The sequence below is a fragment of the Peromyscus maniculatus genome, chromosome 2 (assembly GCF_049852395.1).
Source record: "Peromyscus maniculatus bairdii isolate BWxNUB_F1_BW_parent chromosome 2, HU_Pman_BW_mat_3.1, whole genome shotgun sequence".
NCBI classification, from domain to species: Eukaryota; Metazoa; Chordata; class Mammalia; order Rodentia; family Cricetidae; genus Peromyscus; species Peromyscus maniculatus.
This window is the reverse complement of record NC_134853.1, coordinates 118204475-118225063: the sequence shown is the minus strand read 5'-3', so window position 1 is coordinate 118225063 and position 20589 is coordinate 118204475. Positions and strand designations below refer to the sequence as shown.

Here is a 20589-nt window from a genome sequence, read left to right as displayed (position 1 = left end):
GGTGTGAGTGACTGAGGTGTCGAGCTAGAGGCCATCCAACCTTATGCTTAGGGCTTTTAACTCATTTTCAGTTTTCAGACAGAGGCACTGACGGATTAATCGCCAAGCTAGCAATCATTCATTTCTTCTTCTAGTCATTCATGCATACAACAAATGCCTCAGGAGGGCTCAGCACCTCAGGCCTTTGCTGTTTTCAGCTGCTCTGAAATTATTCAGACAACTCCCCTCCTCTGGGCTGTGTGCAGGCAGGTAGGCCTGAGGGCCTCAATATTTTGGTATTTCTATTTCTCATTCTCACTGTTATCCAACAGAAGGACATATGTTGGCTAATAAGAAATTAAGATGACAGACTTTCTCAATTTTCTCCAAGGTTTAGCTGAGACACAAAGCATGGTCGTTCCCTGGGGTGCCCCCTAAGTTGCCTTCAAGCTCTGACCTCCTGTGGCCTTTCCCTAAAGCCCCTCGGCGCCCCCCACTTGCTTCCACTTCTTTAAACATTGCAGTTTTTAGTCAAAATTTAAATCATGTACTTGACGTGTGTGTGGTGTGCTGTGTGTGTGTGTGTGTGTGTGTGTGTGTGTGTGTGTGTGTTCCTCAGAAGAGAATTGTGAAACAGCCAGTTCTTTCCCTTCAGAGCTCCCGATACAAGTTCAAGACTCAAGGCATAGGGTGGTCTCCTTTGTCAGTGTTTCACATTGGGTCGAGGTACCAAGGTTCACATCCACTGAGCATGTGCAGGGAGGCCACTGTTCACTCTCCTCTGCTCTTTGTCTCCTCCTTTTATCCTGAGGTCTTCACTCTCAAACCTTCTAGGAGGCAACCAGGCTGAGTTGAGGCAAAAGAGCAGGAGAGCTGGAGGAGTGCATTTCTGCTGGAAGAAGAAAGGAATTCCCTCATCCAGTGTTTTTTTTTAAATAGCTCTTGAAGGTCGGAGTGGGTGCTGCTCCACCACACAATGTCAAGGCCATTGCTCCTTTGATACTCTGTGAAGGAACTGACTCCTGCAGCTTTCTGTCTTCCTGGAACTTATGACTGCTTGACCACCTCCACTGCTTTAACCAGCTCCAAATGTGTATGTGTGTGTGTGTGTGTGTGTGTGTGTGTGTGTGTGTGTGTGTGTGTACCAGAGGTAGATATCAGGCATCTTCCTTGATCTCTCTATTTTATATATTGAGTCAGGGTCTTTAAAGCTTACACCCAGCTTTGGCCCTGATTCCATAAGTCTAGCTACCCAGCTTGCTCTAAGGATCCCTGCTTTTCTTCTCCCGAATGAGAGGATTATAGTCAAATTAGCTCTGCTGCCTTGTGTTTACAAGGTGCGTGGGGAGCTGCACTCTGGTTGGTCCTCACACTTGTATAGTAAGAGCCTTACCCATTGGGCCATCTCTCTAGCCCCACACTAATCATTGTTTGTTTGCTAATTTGTTTTGTGGTTCTGGGGATCCAGGCCAGGGCCTCACAAATGATAGGTAAACATTCTGGCGTTGAGATAGACCCAGATTTCTCTGACATATAGGGTGTTTTGTTGTTGTTGCTGTTGTTGTTGTTGGTGGTTTTATCTTGGAGAAAGGATTGTGCTGTGGAAGAAACCCAACCAAAGTCTTCTGAAAGGTCTTTGTTTAGGTCTGTAGCAGCTGAGGGTTGACTAGCTGAAGTGTTGAAGGTGGTGGAAACAGAAAAGAGTGGTGCACACCTGATCGACTGCCGTCCGGCCAGCAATCCTGCTTTCTACCATTGGCAGATTAACCGATCATGGAGGTGTTGTGAGTGGGAGTGGAACTGGGCTGAGTACTGGAGGAAACCCAGGAAGTCGATGGGGGTTGGGCAGCTCCATGCTGCCAGCCCTGGCTCATTGCAGTTTCCAGTACATACTTAACCACTGTTGCTGGTCCAACCCTTACCCTTGGCTCTCTGCCTTACCCATCACTTCTCCCCAGGGAAGCCTTTTTATTCCCCTCACCATCTTGAGAACATTGGGTATTAGCTCCAGTGTCTTTTCTGCTTCCTATGGTGCCTGGTATGCCACTCCCCCAAACACTGCAGTGTCCTCTCCTTTGGATCTGATGTTAATCCGTGTGGTCCCCGCATCTGTAATAACTCTGAGATGGTTTTCAGAGACTGACAACGTTGGTTATTGCTGTTCTTTATCGTGAGTGATAGCTGGTGCTCTGCGGTAACACAGGGCTCTGGCTTGGCCTTGGGAGGGGTCTAACGACACTTGGCCCTATGAGAACCTGGGCGTTGAGATGCTTAGAGGGATTTCCAGTAGTTTTCACATCTGGGCAAGCACACGTGCACAGAAGAGAAGGAAAGTTGTTGCCAATGAATCAGAGCTCTGACCAGCTTGAAGTTGTGATTGTGCTACATGTGACGCTGCAGGCTACTCTTGTCAATGCTGACAAAACCCGTAATTCCACAGCGCTACCTGCTCTATCAAGGGGGTGTAGGAAACTGACCTTAAATGGAGACAGCATAGATAACTTAGCCTTCATGAAAAGGAGGATAAAAATATGTCCTCCCAAGAGGAGGGATTCTTACCTCAGTCGGCAGGTCTTGAACCCACGCTGGAGCTGGGTACCAGTTTTAATTTAACTGTCTCCCTGTATGCCTTTTCTCTGCCCTGTCAGGTGCCTCATTCCCTTTAATCCCACCTGCATAAGGAGACAGCCTGTTCTACTTCCTACCAGGAGAACCACCCAGTCAAGGCACTTAGGCCTGCACAAGGCAGAACTTGAAAACATCATGTAAGTGGTTCCTTTGTTTTTGTTTTTCCCTCTAAAATTCTTCAGCCAAGTTGACAAGTTAGACTCCAGGCTCATGGCTGGTGGAAGTATTTGTGTCCTGCCTCTTCTGTTATCCTTAATAGACAAAACAGTAAAGCATGCAAATGCTGCCAATATCCCCATGCGGTGAAAATGAACTTCTTAAGCCTGCGTTGTCTAAACTGAGACCTAAATCCATTCAGGTGTTAAGTGGGACAAACACCCTTTCCTGTAACAAGATGCCTCCGCTGTTAGAAGAGCACAAAACTGAACCAAAAACCTTGTTTTCACTTGGACTCTATGTGGCTTGTAAGGACTGAGAAAAGCCTTGTGGTAGTTATTGGCTAGCATAGAATATAGCAGTTCCCAGGGGAAAGGCTGAACATCTACCCAGGATGACAGGGACAGAGCCAGTGGGTGGGTCTCTGCAGGGTCTCTTAGAGGGCCTTGGCAGGCAGAGTGGCTGCTCTTTTGCTGACTTTGCATTTCAGGCTCTATCACCACTTGCTCTTCGCGAAAGAGACTGCAGGAAAACGTGCCTTGCTTAGGAATGACATGCTCACCCAGCCTTGCTGAGGCAGGGATGGCTGCTGAGGGACAGGTGTATCCTAGAAGTCCTTGCCCAGAGTCTGTGCCCTGGGTCAAGCATCAGTATGGCCACCACCACATGTGAGGGCTATTGCGTGCTGCGTTCCTGGGCAGGACTGCCTCCTTGCATCACTGCAAAGAGACTGGCATCTGAGTGATGGCTGATGGATTGATGAAGAGGGCGAACAACCAAGAGCAAAGAGGAGCTGGAGCCAATGGGAGGAATGCAGTGCCCACCAAGAGGTGCTGTTCTAGGCTGAATCTGCCTTGTACTTGCAGAGGCACCCTGAGTACATGGACCCTCACCCTTTGGCTTCAACGTGTGCTGCCCAGGAGCTCTGGGAGACTCTGCATAGGCATGAAAAACCGAGAAGAGAATGCAGCCCTAGTCACGGCTGCTGTGCCTTTCTGTTTTGCTGCTAAAGCAGCAAGATTTACTTTGCATGGAGGATTCAACCATGCAGGGAGTCTGAAAGCCCGCATTATAAAGGGTGGCCGGGTACAGTGTTCTCCAGCTCTGATGTTACATGAATCTAGATGGAGGCATGAAAAAAGAATGGGTGCTGGGAAAGGAGCAGCAGGAGAAAAAGAAATTCCTGCAACAAATAAATCCCTGTCCAATCTATCTTCATCTCCGAAACTTTAAAGATTTAAAATCTGCTTTAAAAAAAGAAACACTGCAGTTCTCAGCAAATAGAAGACTACTTTAAATTATTTAGGTTTGTTATATCCACAAATCACGAAGCAGAACTTTCTAAATAAAAAGCCAATAACTGTCTTAGCAAGAAATGTCCTTCCAGGGGCCATGGATAAGATATTAACCTGAACTGGGAGAAAAATAGCACCAGCGATTTCCAGATTACAGCCAGTTTACGAAACAAATAAATGAATTTGGCTACAGCCTGCTTATTTTCTCAGCAACTTTTGGAGACCAAATCACTGAGGGCCCTAAGTGCATAAAGTAACATTTTTGGAATATTTCACAAAAATTTGTACCTTTCTCAAGCCTTTTTTTTTTTTAATAGTGCTTAGAAGGGAGGGGAGAAGGAGAGAGCGCAAGAGCACTGTGGGCTCAGGGTTCTAGGCTCAGAATGCTTAGCAGAGCAGTTCCAGTTTCTGTCATCCTGTTGCCTCCAGTGTGCCTGCGAGCCCTCGTCCTCCTGTGGCAGACAGACAAAGCTTCTGGGAAATGAGGGACACAGAGCAAACCTCAATAACCGTGAGCCAATAAAAACGTTCTGCCTTTGTTTTTACCCATTAGTCACAGGCTACCCTCTGAGGTAGTGAGTACACGGGACAGCAGCTAGGGACAGCCACAGGGTCCTCTCTTAGAGATGATGGAGGCATGCTGGCTGGAGGGGTGAGATGCTTGGGACACGTCCCTTCTTCCTCTGTCTGGGATGACACTTAATGGCAAGATTAAATTCAGGGTGTTCTCAAGAATTGGAAAGGCCATTCCAATGAAGCGACCCAGATAAAAATCAGACAAGGAGAGAAGGGTATGAGAGCTGGATGTAGCATGGCAGTTAGAATCCAGTTGTAATCTTAGTTGGGTACCATCCCAAAGCATCTGATCATTGTGTTTGCGCTTTTATCTCTTCCACAAAGCATTGAGAAACTGTTTACTGTGTAGGATGCTGGTGAGGATTCAAGTCCAGGAGCATTTTTTAGATTCCTGCTGTGTTGTATGGAGCCATACTACAGACTCTGTACAGTCTTCCTGTCTGTACAGAGTTAATCTAAAGGAGAGAGACGTACACACATGGATCACGGTGACCTCGTAAGGAAAATGCTGCAGAAGGTCAAGTAGACGGGGTTGGAAGGATAGTAAAGAGGCCTCCATCTATCCGGGGGCTAGGAGGTAAGTCACAGATGACTTCTCCCACGATACAAAGATGATGTGAAGATCATGTTCTGTATTTGCAGGACAGAGTCAAAGGTAAATGCAAGACTAAGAACACAGAGACCTTTGTGTATCATGCATGCTAAGAACCTGAGTTTTGTTCCTGGTCATGGGAAGCCAAGGATGGGTTTGATGCAGTGGCGGGTTTTGTTGACATTTTGGAAAGCATCATCTGCAGAGTTGACCCCAGGCAATGTCCATTTGAGCATTTTGAGCTGAAATATCTTTTTTTTCTAGACTGTTACCCACATTTCTTAGGATACTACATGTGAAGAAATTCTCTCTGTGTATGTCTTTGTGTGTGTGAGAGTGGGTACATACGTGTCAGAGTGCATGTGTATAGGTCACTGCCAGGCTAGTCGGCCCATGTGCTTGCAGGGATTTTTCTGTCTCTGCCTCCTTCTAGACATGAACTGCCATGCCTGGTTAAGCATGGATTCTGGGGATTTGAATTGTGACAAGAACTTTACCCACTGAGCCATATCCCCAGCCCCTCACATGAAGACATTCTTGATAAGGCTGACTTGATGTCACAGAAAGAACTCTAGATTGGGAGCTTCGAGACATGGTCTACTCCCCACTCTGCCTACACACTGTGTGGTCCTGGGAAATTCACTTAATATCCTGCTATTTGATTTCATGAACTCTAAACGGATTAAGGCTATCTGCTCCATCTCATCACAGAGCTCTGTGTCAGCATCAGGTAGGTGTTCCTGTGGTGTTTTCGAAGCTCCTTAGAGGATGCTGGGACCCCTGAGGTCATGGGACAGGGAAGGACTGTGCAGTCCAGGCAGGATCATGAGAACAGTTTGGCAAGGAGGTAAGCACATCTCTTAGTCTTTCTCATTCTCTGCCTCCCAGGCATGTGTGTCTCCAGCCAGCCCAACAGAGTGTCTGAGGCTGGAAACAGCTCTGCTGATTTATGGGCAGGAGGCACATTTGCTTTAATATCGCAACACAGAAAGTCAGTTCTCTTAAATAATCGGCTTGCAGATTTACGGCTGTGCTGCGTGCTCGGCTCGGTGCTGTCTCTGACCATGGATGGTTCTTCACTCTGGAATGGCTGAAGTCAGCAACTTCGCTGACACCGGGAAATAGATCCCAGGGCAGTAGCCAGCCCACTGGGTCAGCCCTTTTCTGCTGGCTTTCCTCCCTCCCACCACTTAGTTACATACTGTCAAGCCTCTGGGGACTTTCTCAGAAGGCTGGGGGCTGCCTGGTTCCCGTGAAGCCAGAAAGGCTTGCAGAGAGAAAGGCTAGGGCTCATAGGTCACTCACTGGGAGACTCCAGGGAGCTGCAACGCTCCCTTTGCCTGTGTCAATTACTGTTACGGTTCGGGGGCTGCAAATCAGGAGGGGGGGGGACTATTTGCCTCCTGGTTCCTAATAAAAAAAAAACAAGAATGCATTTGTTCTGCAAATATTTAGATGATACTTACTATAATCCAGTAAATGCTCTGAGTGATTTACCATGGTTCAGTGTGTTATTTTTCTTAATAGCTCTCTCATATGAGACTATTACTGTCTCTGTGTTAACAGAAGAAGGGGGCAGGTAAAAGCAACTTCTCGAAGGTCACAATGCCATTGAGAAGTGGAGAACTCGAACCCGTGCCCCACTGTAAAAAACACAGCAGTCCAGAGCAATGCGATTGCTGACTACTTATGGTACATTCTCTAAGTCTTGCTTCGTTGTCACCACAGCCCCGTAAGACGAGTGCTGTTATGATCACCCCCACGGCAGAGAGGAGAAAAACCAAAGCAAGTGGGTGACACGTGGCACAGGTGGGACTGAAGTTCCACCAATCTGACGTGAGCGTGTGCTGCACTGTCAGTGTGCCAGGATCTCTCGGATGCTTTGGAAGGTTGGACGGAAGAAGAGGGAGAAAGTTGACGTGAGAACTGCATCTTGCCTATTTCATTTGCTATGGTTCAGTTAGGCTATCCAGGGGCCTCATTCCAAAAACCGTAGGGTATAATGGATGGCCCAGTTTCTTGAGTCATTCTTTCTTTTTAATGGGGCCAGTTGGTCTCCTTTCCAGCCACTGTGCCTTCTCCCAGCTCAATAGCTCCATCAGCTCAGTTAGGACTCTAGCAGGAGCCCACCCTGGAGTCTACCATCTGCTCTTCTCGTCTTTGTTTCTTATGCCTGACCCCCACCTCCCTGGACTCAAGTGCACATTTAGATGACTTTCCCATGGTTCATTTCCCATGAGGTTGGTTCTTCTGGCTTTATCTCTCCAGGATGTGGAGCCTGCATGGGTGGATGGGACACCTGTTGTCATCCCTTCAGCCACTTGTTCATTATGCATGGGGTTGAGAGGAGCCTGACACAGCTGAGGTTCCACAGAAGCACAAGAACTGGTCCCTGTCACAAAGAACTCACAGTCTGGTGGGTAGAGACTGCACATGGGAACAGTTCTCGAACAAGTCAAGTGGTTCGGTAATTAAATATGCAGAACCAGAGCAACCAAGGGTAGAAATTCCTCCGTCAGAAGAGTGTGTGTGCATGTGTGTGCATGCATGTGTGTGTGTGTGTGTGTGTGTGTGTGTGTGTATGTGTGTGTGTTCTGCATGTGGGTATACAGGGGATAAGAGAGGCTTTGAGAAATGAAAAAAGCTTGACCTTGATTCAAGCCAATTTTTGAATGCCAGGAGGGTGGGTGAAAAGGGATTAGTGCTTTGTTCAGAAGGAACAGCAATTTGAAGGTGCTCAAGTCCAGGACTGCATGGTCAATTTGGGTAGCTCTTAGAAAGCCATTATGGCTAGAGTCAGGGACCTCAAAGGAGACATAGGAGGGTCCAGTTGCCAGGATTTGAGGACTCCTGAGATGAGGCAGACATTTCGCACAGAGCTAAGGAATTAGATGGATTTTTTTGTTAGTTTGTTTTTGCAGCTGAAAGGTATGAATAGACCACCAAAAACAGCGGTACATGAAAATCATCCTTGGATACTGTGTGCTTAGGCTGCCCCTGATTCTCTGAGAAGTGCAATTTGTGTTCACTCTCCTTACAAGTATCCTATTTGTTGTTCCATATCTACTCCAGATAAACTGTCCCACGCACTAGACTGGACATCCTTGAGGCAGGTAACACAGCCTGCTCTTTTGCAGCTCTTCCCACATTCTGGCTGCTGTGCTGGCCTCTGCCTCTGTGGTCCACACCAGCACTGAGACTCTCCGATGCATAGCAAGGAACCCAGTAAAGCTGCTGCAGAGAGAGTGGGTAGAGAATTAAGATAGGTGGTGAGGAAGGAGACAAGGAACATAGTAATTAGATAGTTATTGTTTGTGTGTGTGTATGTGTGTCCACATGCATGTGCAGAAGTGACATGGCTCCAGGGTGGAGGTCAGAGGACAATCTGCGGGAGTTGGTTTTCCCTTTCCACTATGTGGATCGGAAAGATTGAGCTTACACTGTCAAGCTTGGCAACAAGTGCATTCACCTGCCAAACTCATGCTTTTATTGAACTGGGGAATCTTAGACATGCCATGATTTGATTGACACTTAAATACATGGTGTTGCCAGGCAGTGGTGGCGCACGCCTTTAATCCCAGCACTCGGGAGGCAGAGCCAGGCGGATCTCTGTGAGTTCAAGGCCAGCCTGGTCTCCAAAGCGAGTTCCAGGAAAGGCGCAAAGCTACACAGAGAAACCCTGTCTCAAAAAAACAAACAAACAAACAAACAAAAAAATACATGGTGTCCTATTCTGTGGCTGTTACAGAATGCTTGAGTGAATAATGTTATGAAGACACATTTATTTATCTGTTAGTTCTGAAAGTGGTTAAGTCCAGGAGCAAGGTCATGGCTCTGACAAAGACCTTCAAACTGTGTCAGCCCATGGGAATATAGAGAGGCCAGGAGTAAGAGCATGAAGAGACCACACTGGAATTTATTAGAACTCACCCCCATGATCACAGCCTTACTCCCTTGATAACTACATCAATCCACTTGGGCACTACCTCCCAACTGTTGCACTAGGGTTGGTGTTACCAGCAAAGGATTGCTAGGGGACACATTCAAATCCTAGAAATATTATTGACAAACTAGGAGACTACTGAGGAGGCTTTTGCCTAATCCAGATGCGAAATGATGGCATCTGGGATGGAAAGAAGCAGAGGAGACAGCTGGATTCAGCCTATCTTACATATTGCAGCATGCCAAGCTGAGCTAGATATAGACTGTATAGAAGAGGGATTCAAGGTGGCTCTCAGGCCCACGGCCTGTACACTTATCATAGAGGGGCTGTTGTTGCACAAGGTGAGCAAAAGCCTGGAGTTTAAGCCCTTCTCCCCATGTGTCATCATAGATTATTGCATAAATGAAGTAAAGTCAGGGGTCTGGTATAGAAATCTAGGAGACTGCTAGAAGATGCTCTGGAGTATCAATAGACTTACAGTCCAAGACTTGGGATTTCATTACTGAAACATTATTTCCTGGAAGATAGGAGTAACTTAGTCACTCTGGTCTCTTCTATAGCTCAGTGTTTCCAGGCACCTGGGTACTCCATCTGCAGCTCCATTATATCTTCCAGAAGGTACTCTCTTCTTTGGCCTATTGCTAAGTGACAGGATTTACTGCAGCCTCTCATGTCAGGCCTAAATCAGGCTCTGTGAAGCTGACATGCTGCTAAGCAGAAACTCTGGCACAAGCTCTTCGTAATGAAAGGGTCTTTCCACATTTAATAACGGCTAGGTTATCCCCAAGTGATTTCCAGGGGAGTGGACCAAAAATTGCCCATCAGTCCAAATGAAGTATGCCACATTTTCCTCTGTTTTCCAGTTGCTTTTTAATTTCCACACCACCTGCTCCTAGCTTCACCAGGGCAGACTCTGCCAGCTTTAACATCCGGGATCTTGTCTTTTCTGTGATGTATAACTCATCGTGTTGTGGGCCCATCCTTGCTCAGTGGCTAAAAGAAATATTTGCCAGTGTAGCAGACTCTCTGGGCCTGAAAGATATACACTGTGCTGCCTTTCTTATAGACAGATGAGACTTTGGACTTGTTGGCAAAACATACCACACCATCCTTGTGGGTGTGTGTATGCTTGGCATCATGGTATAGGTCCCAACCAAGCCTAGGAGATGGAAAGAGCAGAGGTTTTGACATCTAGTCTTACTATTATACTTGCTAAACTGGAGACCTCAAGTAAATTAGGTTGCTTGTATGCCTTTGAGTTCCCTAGTAGTAGAATGGGTCAGTATCTACGTTCAGTGACTGTCACAGGAGTCAGAGGACATAAGAAGAGTATGAACTCTTACTTGATGTGTGGTGGTCTCAGAATGTATGCTAATTCCTATCAATGCCTCAGGTTTGTGACCCCATGAGTTTCACCATCTGTGACAGGAGGGTAGGCTGAACAGCAGTAGAGGTCAAGTGTTTTGCTGCCAGGGAACTTACTTGAACTTCCACTCCTGCTTCTGAATGCCTATGTGATCTTGAGAAAGTGCATCATCTCGTCGTTCTTTGCTCTCATTTGGAAAGCAGAGATGACAGTCCCATTGGCTTTTAAAGACTGTCATGTGGGCTGGCTAACTAGTTCATTCCTGGAGAGCACTTAGAACTGTGCAGGGCACAGAGTAGGCACATTGCAGCTGCCAGGAACCACTGTTGTCCAAGGTCCATTCCGCTAAGGAGATGATTATCAATAGTTTGTAGCTACTAAGCTCTGTTACAACTTTGCAAAGTCCATTCGCATAGTTGATTTCATTTGAGTCTCACGATCCTGAGATTATAGGTGATTTTATACTCGAGAAACTGAGATACAAAGAGGGAGGGAAATGGTGAGGATTGCATACGAAGTAAAGCTCATATCAGGTCAGAACCCATATTCTTGAACCTTAATGAACAAAACTGACTCCTATCACCACGTGGGTAGAGGATATTGGCCAAGTCCTTGAAGCAGTGAGGAGCCTGGTGAAGCCCTGCTATCATCCTCCCATGGAATGACGGTACCATTGTGCACTTTGAACATCTTTCCTGTGTGTTACATACTCCCAAATCCTTCCAGGTATAATTAGGTTCTACCACCTTGATTTCATAGACGAGGAAGCTGAGCTCCAAGGGGTGATAGTCATAAGCCCAAGGTTAAGCAGCTGATGAGTAACACCTCTAGGGCTTGAACGACACATTTCCCAGCATACTTTGCTCCTTTCCTTGGTGCCCCAGCCCAGTGCTTTGGTGGTCACACCAGCCCCTCCCCTGACTGTATGCTCCTTTTAGGAGGACATCGGACTGAAGACCTTGGGTCCAGCTGCAGCTCTTTCCTCATCTTAGCTATACAACTCTTATCATCCTGAGCCTTCATTCTTCCATCTTCTGAGTAGGTATTGCACTCACCACATCTGAGCTCGTTAGGAAGAGGGCTGAATGTGACAATCATAGGGAAAAATTGCATACAGGGTCATGAAGAACATGCCAACTTATTAACATTTTAGATACAATAATCCCCATAGCATGAAAGTTCTTTTGAAGTTCATAATTTGGTAGTTTTTAGTATCCACACTGCTGTGCAATCTATGCAATTCCAGAATATTTTCCTCAGATCTCAAAATGTCATATAACTGTTGCAGTCACTTTTAGACTTTCTCCATTACAAATTTACTATCTAGCTCTGCAGATGTATTCTAGGCACTTCATGTAAGTGAATGGATTCTATCATTCACTACACTGTCTTAAAGGTTTATTTACCTTGTTAAAGTCTAAATACTTTATTGTTTTAAAGACTGAATAATATTCTACTGTATCACTGTACCACCTGTTTTTTCTCTACTCATATGTTCAGGGATGTTTGGGTTGTTTCTCATTTTTGATTACCATGAATAATACTTCAATGAACATTTGTGCATGCACTTTTATATGAATATTGCTTAAAGTCCTCTCAGAGATGTAGTTGGTTTTTTCCTCCCTTTTTGGGGGCCCACCACCCAGCTCCCAAATAAATTCATGGAGACTTATTCTTACTTATGAATGCCAGGTCTTAGCTTGGCTTGTTTTTAGCCAGCTTTTCTTAACTTAAATTATCCCATCTGCCTTTTGCCTCTGGACTTTTACCTTTCTCTATTCTATGTACCTCTCTTTCCTTCTTACTCTGTGGCAGACTGTGTAGCTGAACGGCTGGCCCCTGGCATCTTCTCCTTTTCTTGATCTTCCCTCTTCTTCTATTTAGTCGCTCTGCCTGGCATCCCTGCCTATCTCTCTCCTGCCTAGCTATTGGTGGTCCAGCTCTTTATTAGACCAATCAGGTGTTCTAAGCAGGCAGTGTAACACAGCTTTACAGAGTTAAACAAATAGAATGCAAAACATCTTTACATCATTAAATAAATATTCCACAGCACAAATGGATGTAACACATCTTCAACTAATATTCCACAACAGAAGAAGTTAAGGACACACTGTGATTTGAATTTCCTTTCCAAAGTTCCCATGTGAAACCTGAGCCCCATGGCGATTGATGAGGATGTAGAACTTTGAGAAGGAAGGAGGGAGTCAGAGTCCTCAGGAGTGGGATTAGAAGAAGCTTTTCATCATTTCCTTGATATGAGTATACAAGGAAAAGACATCTCTGAACTACCAAGTGGATTTTACCTGACACTTGATCTGCCAATCACCTTGGCTTTGGCTTTCTCAGCCTACAAGACCAGTGATAAAGAAACTTCAGTTGTGCATAAATCATCTGGACTATGGGATTTGTCGCAGGAGCCCCAGGGGTGTAGACAGTAAGGGATCCCCATTTCTGACTCTTCTTCCCAAATAATGTCTTAGAGACTTCAGAGAAGGCAAGGCACGTGGGAGTCTCACCTTTCTCTCCCCCAAATACCATGGTTCTCCAGAACAGGGTGCCTTCTTCAGCTGCCTCCCTGAGGAAATGTTCTACCATCCTCCTAGTCCCAACATACCCTAGTCCATTTCGTTTTCTTCTCCATCTTCCCATCTCAAGTCACACCCCAATTTTGTGTCCTCTATCTCATTAACTCTGCATCTGTCCCCATCCCTCTCACCCCAGTCCCAGGTCCCTCGTGTACCATCTGCTGTCTGCCTTCTCCACTCTGCCCTTGTGCATCTGATGCTTAAGCAGCCGGATGATACTTGAAACACAAATCTGATCAGCGTTTCCTCCTCCACCCCACCTTGTGCAGAAACAAGCAATGGGTCTTTACTGAATTGAATAAAATCCAAACTTCAGTTAGGACCAGCTCTTTGCCATTGTGCTCCCATCTACACCTCCCACCTCTCTTCCTTCAGTTCTTCCTTTTGCTCACCACCTTATGTCCCTGGATTCTATTTCAGTGTGGTGAGGTCTCTTTGCTTCTGCTGTTGTGAACCTCTCAGAATCCGGTGTGGTTCATTTCCTCTCTACATTTGGGCCTCTTTGGGAATGTTACATTCTGAGTGTGGCCTACCCTGAACTTGCCTAGCCCTTCCCCTGTCACACGCTGTCTCTTTATCTCATGTGGCTTACATTTGTAGCAGTTATCACCAATGTATTACTTATTTGATGGTCTGTGACTCTCTCTGCATTAGAAAATCAGCTCTGTGAATTTTATTCGTAGTTCTAATGCTCAGAGCAGCATGCTATGCCATGGCTTCTAAGTACATTTCCTTCAAGTGAAACATGAAACACACGTGGCTCCAGTCTTGTCCTCCTGCCCACTTTCATTTTTCAGAACCTGAGTTTAGAGGAGATGATGAGTCACTTATATCCTGCCAAACTTATTTAGCGGTGAGGAACTAAGTCATCGTTAGTCCTCATCTTGAATGTGAACTCTGCATGTGCCTTTCCTGGAAACTGTGTCCAATGCACATCATTTTCAGGGACTATCTTCTCTGTCTCAGCATCCTTTCCATTTCTTTCTTCATAGAACTTGTGTTTACTTGTTGTTTATTTCTCTCTAACTTCTGCTACTTTTGCAAAAGTATTTTGTGTCAAGAGCTTTGGGAGGCCCAGAGAGAAAGCTTCGTCATTATACTCAAATAGACTTCAGTGTGCTTAGGAAGTGGAGGAAGCAAGATGGACACAGCTTGGCTGCTGAGTACTAGAAGAGCACCAGGCAGGGGCATTTGTTAGGGTTCGTGGGTGCTAGGATAAATTCACTTCCAAATGAAAGAAGGTAAAGATAAGGTTCTGCCAGGGACTCACTGTGCGATATCTCCTTGTCTATATTGTACTGAGATAAGGATGAAAGAAGCCTGTGTTTGGAACATCACTGTGACTACGTGAGTGCTGTGACTATGTAAAATTTGCATTAACTTACAATGCTTAGTGTTAAAAACAAAAAGGCTTGCTGTTTTCCACCAAAGATCACTTGATCCCATCAGGTTAGTAACGTTAACAGCTCTGTATAGATTGGCATTAGAGTCTTGTGGGTATAGGCCAGGGTGGCTCTGAGAGCACAGTGGTGCCAACATTTATTTTATTACCACCCACACACTGTTGCCCTGTAATTTATTCTACTGCCTGAACAGTTGGACCAGATATGTCCCTTGGCAGAGCCAAATGTCCATGTCTTCCTATAAGCACCTACCAAACTGGGTAGAGCCAGTAGATAACAAAACTGAGATCAGATATGATACCTTGCAGAGAAAGTATATGGTTGGGTACACAAGACTTTCCCAAAGGATGGAAAAAGTCAGATAGTTCAGCATGGTAATACATGTGTCAGTGACTCTGGTCAGCTCTGAGTTTTCCTTTGGCAAAAGCCTGGATTCTCTAGTTATCAGAACTAGCTCACAGCAAAGAGAGCTGACCAGAATCTGTGTTCTCACAGAGCTGATCTTCCAGGTGGTGGTGGTAATGATGGGGGGCAGTGGCAGAAAGAAAGCTTGGGATCTAGCCAGTAAGGAAGATGGCCAGGGTACAGTTTTCAATGGAGCATTCAGGAAAAATGAAGCCTGAACAAGGTGCAGGAGTGGAGCCAGTCCTACTGAGGGAAGGGCATTCTAGGTTGTAGAACAAATATGTCCAGTGGGGGTGAGGGACAACAGGGACTTGGACTAGAGAACTGTGGGAAATTAGTTCAGGGGACAGGAAACGTGTGCTAGAATTTACAGCATTTGGCAGGATATTCTAAGACTTGGTTTTGACCCATGGTCTGTGGGGAACCACTGGGGTATTTTTCTCAAAAGAGTCACTCGACATGCTTAAAGGATCAGTTCAGTGGCTGGACATAGTCTGCCTAGTGGAAGAGGAGCTCTTGGGAGGAAAGACCATCATCCTAGTCACCCAGGTGGCACATGCTGCTGGGCTGTTTCCAGATGGGAGCAATGGAGCAGCAGGCAAGAGGCACACAGTTTTAGCAGAAGTGGAAGGCCTAGCCAGCACGATTTGTTCAATGTGATCACTGCCTAATGAAACAACGTTCACTCCCTTAACCAGAGTGTCTCTTTTTATGACTTAACATTACATTTATTTATTATGTATGTGTGGGGGAGCAGTGGCCATGAATGTCTGGTGTGTATGACAGTCAGAGGACAGCAAGCTCAGATGAGGGGAGAGATCTGCTTTCAATTAGATTTACCCCAAAGAGTGTGGGAGTGGGTTCTCTACTTGTACCATGTCGTTTCTAGAGATGGAACCCAGGCCGTCAGGCTCGGGGGTAAGCATCTTTACTGGCTGAGCCATCTCCCTGGCCTACTTTTTATGACTTTTATAACAGTTTAGTGGCTTACCTCCCAGAGCCCTCACTTGTTTTTGACGAAGGACTGGCAGCCCTGAGCACAACACTAAGAGCCCTGCTGGGTCACCAGAACCATACAGTGGAGTAATGGGCTTAGGTGGGGTACACTGTACCCCAATCCTCCACCTGATTTTTCAGTTTTTTTTTTCTACTTAGCTTGGGATCTGAGCTCTTACTGAATGATTACTGTCTGAAATGACATCACTCATATCCATCTAAATGCCACTCAACAAGGAGAGGGTCCCCAGTCCTAGGGAGGTAACTCCTGTCTCATCTCCTCCGGGTATGCCCTCCCCTCCCTCTAACCCTGTGATACTGAATTTAATCATTTCTCAAACTCTCATTACTGTCTGACCGAGATTTATGAGTTGGTAATTGTGTGTAGTAAAGCCACAGAGTATCATTTTGTGTTGGGGGCCAACCTTCCTGGGGACATTGAGGATTAAAGGAACAATGAAAAGTGTGATTTCTACTGTACCCAACTGGGGGATGTGATCCAGGATTATCATCCAGGCCCTTGGATTTCGGATCTGAGGACACGTGAAGCCGGACACAAAGGACAAGTAGTCTCAAAGGTTCACTTCACAAATGACTATTTTAAGGCGTCGCATCCCTCTGTTGGCTCTGGGTGCCTTCTGAGTGACATTTTCCAAACAGAAGGATGACAACGGCTCACACCTCTGAGGCCTTTATTGAATTATTTTTACACACCATTTAAAAACACTTTTTTTTTTTGGGTAAATCTAATTGAAAGCAGACCTCTCCTCTCATCCGAGCTTGCAAGCAGGAGATCACTGTGGGTGAGAGAATGAAGTCATGGAAACTTTCCCAGCTTGGTGGTGAGACTTGGTCACTCACTCCCATGGAGCCTGGAGCTCATTTGTGTTGGGGGCCAACCTTCCTGGTTGTCGACAAACCAGGCAGAGAGATTGCAAAGGAAACATTGCCCAAGCCTCACGGTGAAGCCTCTAGCCAGCCCAGGACATCCAGGAGGCATTTGTCACTCCTGGTTGGGGATACCTGACACTATGCCACTGAGTCATCAGGCCATTTCCTAAAGGAACAGGACTGCTGGCATGGGTCCCATGAAGTGAATCATAAAATAAGAAGGTCTAATAAATATGAAACTGCGAGAATGCCTTCCTTCCATGCAGGCATCCTTGGCTTACAGATCAATGTGGTTTTATTGTACCAAGCACTGGACTCAGTCCTCTAAAACAGTCTGTAAAATTCTAAGGATTTCACAGACTGGAATGTGTCTCCCCAGAAAGGCCAGAGCTGGGCTCTGTTCAGAGAGTTGGCCTGAGTCTGGGGTCGGTGTGGATGCTGCTGCCTTTGTAGCAAGAGAAACCAAAGCCACTGTGCTTAGAGGCAGAGATTCAGGAGCAGTGACAGTCCTATAAACCTGAAGCTCTGGGCATCAGAATAAAGATGTAGAAGCTGCAGCCTTATGATGGCAGGGCTATATTTCTGTTTTCCATTGATACATTCAGAATGTCCTGGTCACCAGGAGACGTCTCGCTCTCCTTTATAACCCTGCCCCACAGGCAGTACGTGATGGTAACATCTCTGGAAGTGTTAATATTTGCACCAACTATTTGACCAGTGCCTTGGAAACCCGTGATTATTCCATTTTGAACGGTTTCCTCGTGTATTGTTGGCCCCCTTTCCACAGTTTTAAAATGGCTCAGCACGCACACACACACACACACACACACACACACACACACACACACGCGTGCACGCGTGTTGTTGTATTGTACAGAGGGGATAAACTACAGTTTTCTTCTGAGTTCCCTCTGTGTTTCCTATCTAAAGGGAAGCTGGCTGGAGCGAGAGAAAGCAGGTGTCAGAGTCTGGATCTTAAACGACCCCCAGTGGTCCATGGACTAGGGGCTCAGACCCCCAGGTGGCTCTGCTGAGAGACGGTGCAAGCTTTAGGAGGTGGGGCTTGCAGGGGGAGGGGGAGAGTTTGTAGGTCCCTGGGGACGCGCCTTTGATGGGGGTTGTAGAACTTCACCCCTTCCTGTTTCTTTACTTCTTGGCCATGAGGTAGGCAGCTCCCGCTGTGCTCTGCTGCCCTGCCTTACACCCAAACAACGGGACTAATTACACACAGAAACCTCCAAAGCTGTGCTCTAGGCTATACCTCTTCTGCTTCTAGCTTGATCATCTCCAGCATTTGGTTGCAGTGATGGAACAGCAACAGACACAGCACGTGGGTCTTAAGAAAGCTCAGGGTCGCCTGGCGGGTGGTGGCGGCAAGGCCTTCTATCCCAGCACTCGGGAGGCAGAGCCAGGCGGATCTCTGTGAGTTCAAGGCCAGCCTGGTCTACAGAGGGAGATCTAGGACAGGCACCAAAACTACACGGAGAAACCCTGTCTCAAAAAACAAAAACAACAACAACAACAGGCTCAGGGTCTGTGTTAGCAATTATCATTATTATTCACCAGGAAATGTAAGTAGCATAGTTCTCACCGATATGTACTGCAGAGTCCAAACCGTCTTTACTCGTTTGGGACCTCGTGTCTTTTTGTCTAAGACTTGGTTTCAACTCGATTCTGCTGTGCTCTGTCTTCGTGGAGTCTGTCTCTTGCCCCTTTGGTCTAGTGTCAAGACTTTAGTTCTTAAGTGTCTGGCTTCCAGCTCACTTGAAAATGTTCGCTTGGCCTCTTCTTACCATTCCAGATGGCTTCAAGCATCTGGCGTTTTGAATTCCCACCTGGAGTTCCTACTGTGGCTTGGTACACTTCTGACCCTGTGTCCCAGAGATCCCCACCTAGTCATGTGCTGGGGTGAATTGCAACTGTCTGAGCTCAGCTGCTAAAAGTGGCAGGAATTTTGTGAGGCTGTTGTTAAAAATCTAAGTTGTATCACTTGCAATTAAATAAAGTACCTCAAAACCAGAGTTAGTTCCAGCTCAAAATTCCTTGCTTCCAAATGTTCTTGACTCTATTGTCTCTACCTGTGGATAAGAACTGTATTATATGGTGGTGTTACGGGGCATTGCTTTCCAGTCTCTTCTGTGACATCATGCAGCCACTTGAAATCAAACAAGCAAGGGGACATTTATAGCACAGAGCATGGTGGGACTGCAAACTCAGGCTTCCTGGCCGAGGACCACTGACCGCTTAGCAGCATGTTGCCCGAGACAGCACTTTCACTGTGGCACATGGAGGCTACTCAAACTTCTTACAAACACACCCCGTGCAGTTACTACCTCAGTTTGGCCTGCAGTGGGAGCATCACCAGGTGCAGGTAGAGGATCAGTATCTGTTCATTTTTGGTACAAATTCTTCCTTCCTTTCCCAATGCTGCCCCACCCCTAGCCTATTTGGTGAATGAAAATAAGGATATAGATTTACCAAAAAAGGGGGGGGGCTTTTGGTAATATCTGTGATCTCACAGTGTGGCAGGTAGAAAAGGTGTGCCAGCAAGGCTCCAGTTTCCAGTAGGGGTGTATTCCTCAGGGTACAGAGAGACTCAGCTCCTACAACCTGTCTTGTGCTAGGTACATCCTGCCAGTAATAACTGTGTTTTCAAAATGGAGTGGGGTCTCTCTGTGTGAATGTGCCCACTCATGCACATGGGATTATAGGTAAAAGAGTCTTGCATTTGGGGATGGTAGAAAGGAAAGGATGAGTAAGTCGAGAATGGCTGCTTAAAAGTCTTATGGATGCTAAACAGGCCTAAAAGTTAGATGTTTGATAGGTAGACTTCTGATACCAGCGCTCACAGCTAAAGCTTTTGCCCAGTGCCGGCATTGGTATGTCTAATGGTGGCTATCGTGTGGTATCAGTGGGAACTGCCGAGGAGCCTAGGAAATAATAAATAGCCCTGGGCTTGGCACATTCATAAATTTCATATAATGATAACTAGTTAACACTTTCCAAAGGCTCTGAGGAAACAGCCAGTGTGACCCTTCACATTTACAACCCAGCTTCACACATTTTATAATTAAACTGCCTTCAAGTGACTTATAACTTGGGATTTTTCCTTTTCCTAATAGACTGCTTTGGCACCTTTTAGGACTTGGCTGTTAACCTGGCTGCCTGTATTTCAGGAACACTCTTGAGTTCTGGAGAATAAAGAGCCATTGCTGTGCTTTTTAAAAAAAAGCATGTTTCAAACAGCATGCTGGGGCTACCACTGTCCCTGGTGACTAAGCCACATGGCCTAGTTCATCCCTGTCAGGAGTATCACAGCCTGAAGTTTGTGACTCTGAGCACATCAGAATACACACAGAGATGAAATTGCTCTTCCTTTGAAAAGTCGTTTTTTTCTAGCATGAGGTCTTAGATAACTAGATCTGTAGGGCCATGGATCTGAATTTTCTTTTCTTTTTTTTTTTTTTTTTTTTTAAGCAATTGCCTCCAGCATGCTGGTGGCTTTATTTCTAAAATAGTGATTTTAATTGTGTAGCTACAGATTGTGGACACATGTCTTCTGTCTGCGGTTCCTCACTAAATAAGAGCTAGCACTAAATGACCTTAATGAAAACGGAGGCTAGCCCACTGTTCTTTCTCTTCAACACATTGCTAACACAGATAAACATGTCTTAGCATGTCTGTAAACAGGATACTTGAAGGAGTTTATGTGTGAGGTAATAATCATCCAGTGCTGTCTGAGCTGGCTGCTACTGGGGACAATAATTGAGGCTG

General features: G+C 46.0%; 1 long non-coding RNA gene across 5 annotated transcripts in view; it reads left to right on the top strand.

Moving 5' to 3' along the window:
* Positions 1–20589, top strand: part of LOC107400839 (uncharacterized) — a 214642-nt gene that overhangs the window by 67076 nt on the left and 126977 nt on the right. Inside the window, exon 3 of one of the 5 annotated variants that reach the window (XR_013049229.1) lies at positions 2628–7724. The exons of the other annotated variants lie outside the window; for them this stretch is intronic. This is a non-coding gene — a long non-coding RNA (uncharacterized LOC107400839). Of the gene's footprint in view, positions 1–2627; positions 7725–20589 lie in introns of those variants that run through there. 5 annotated transcript variants of the gene reach the window in all.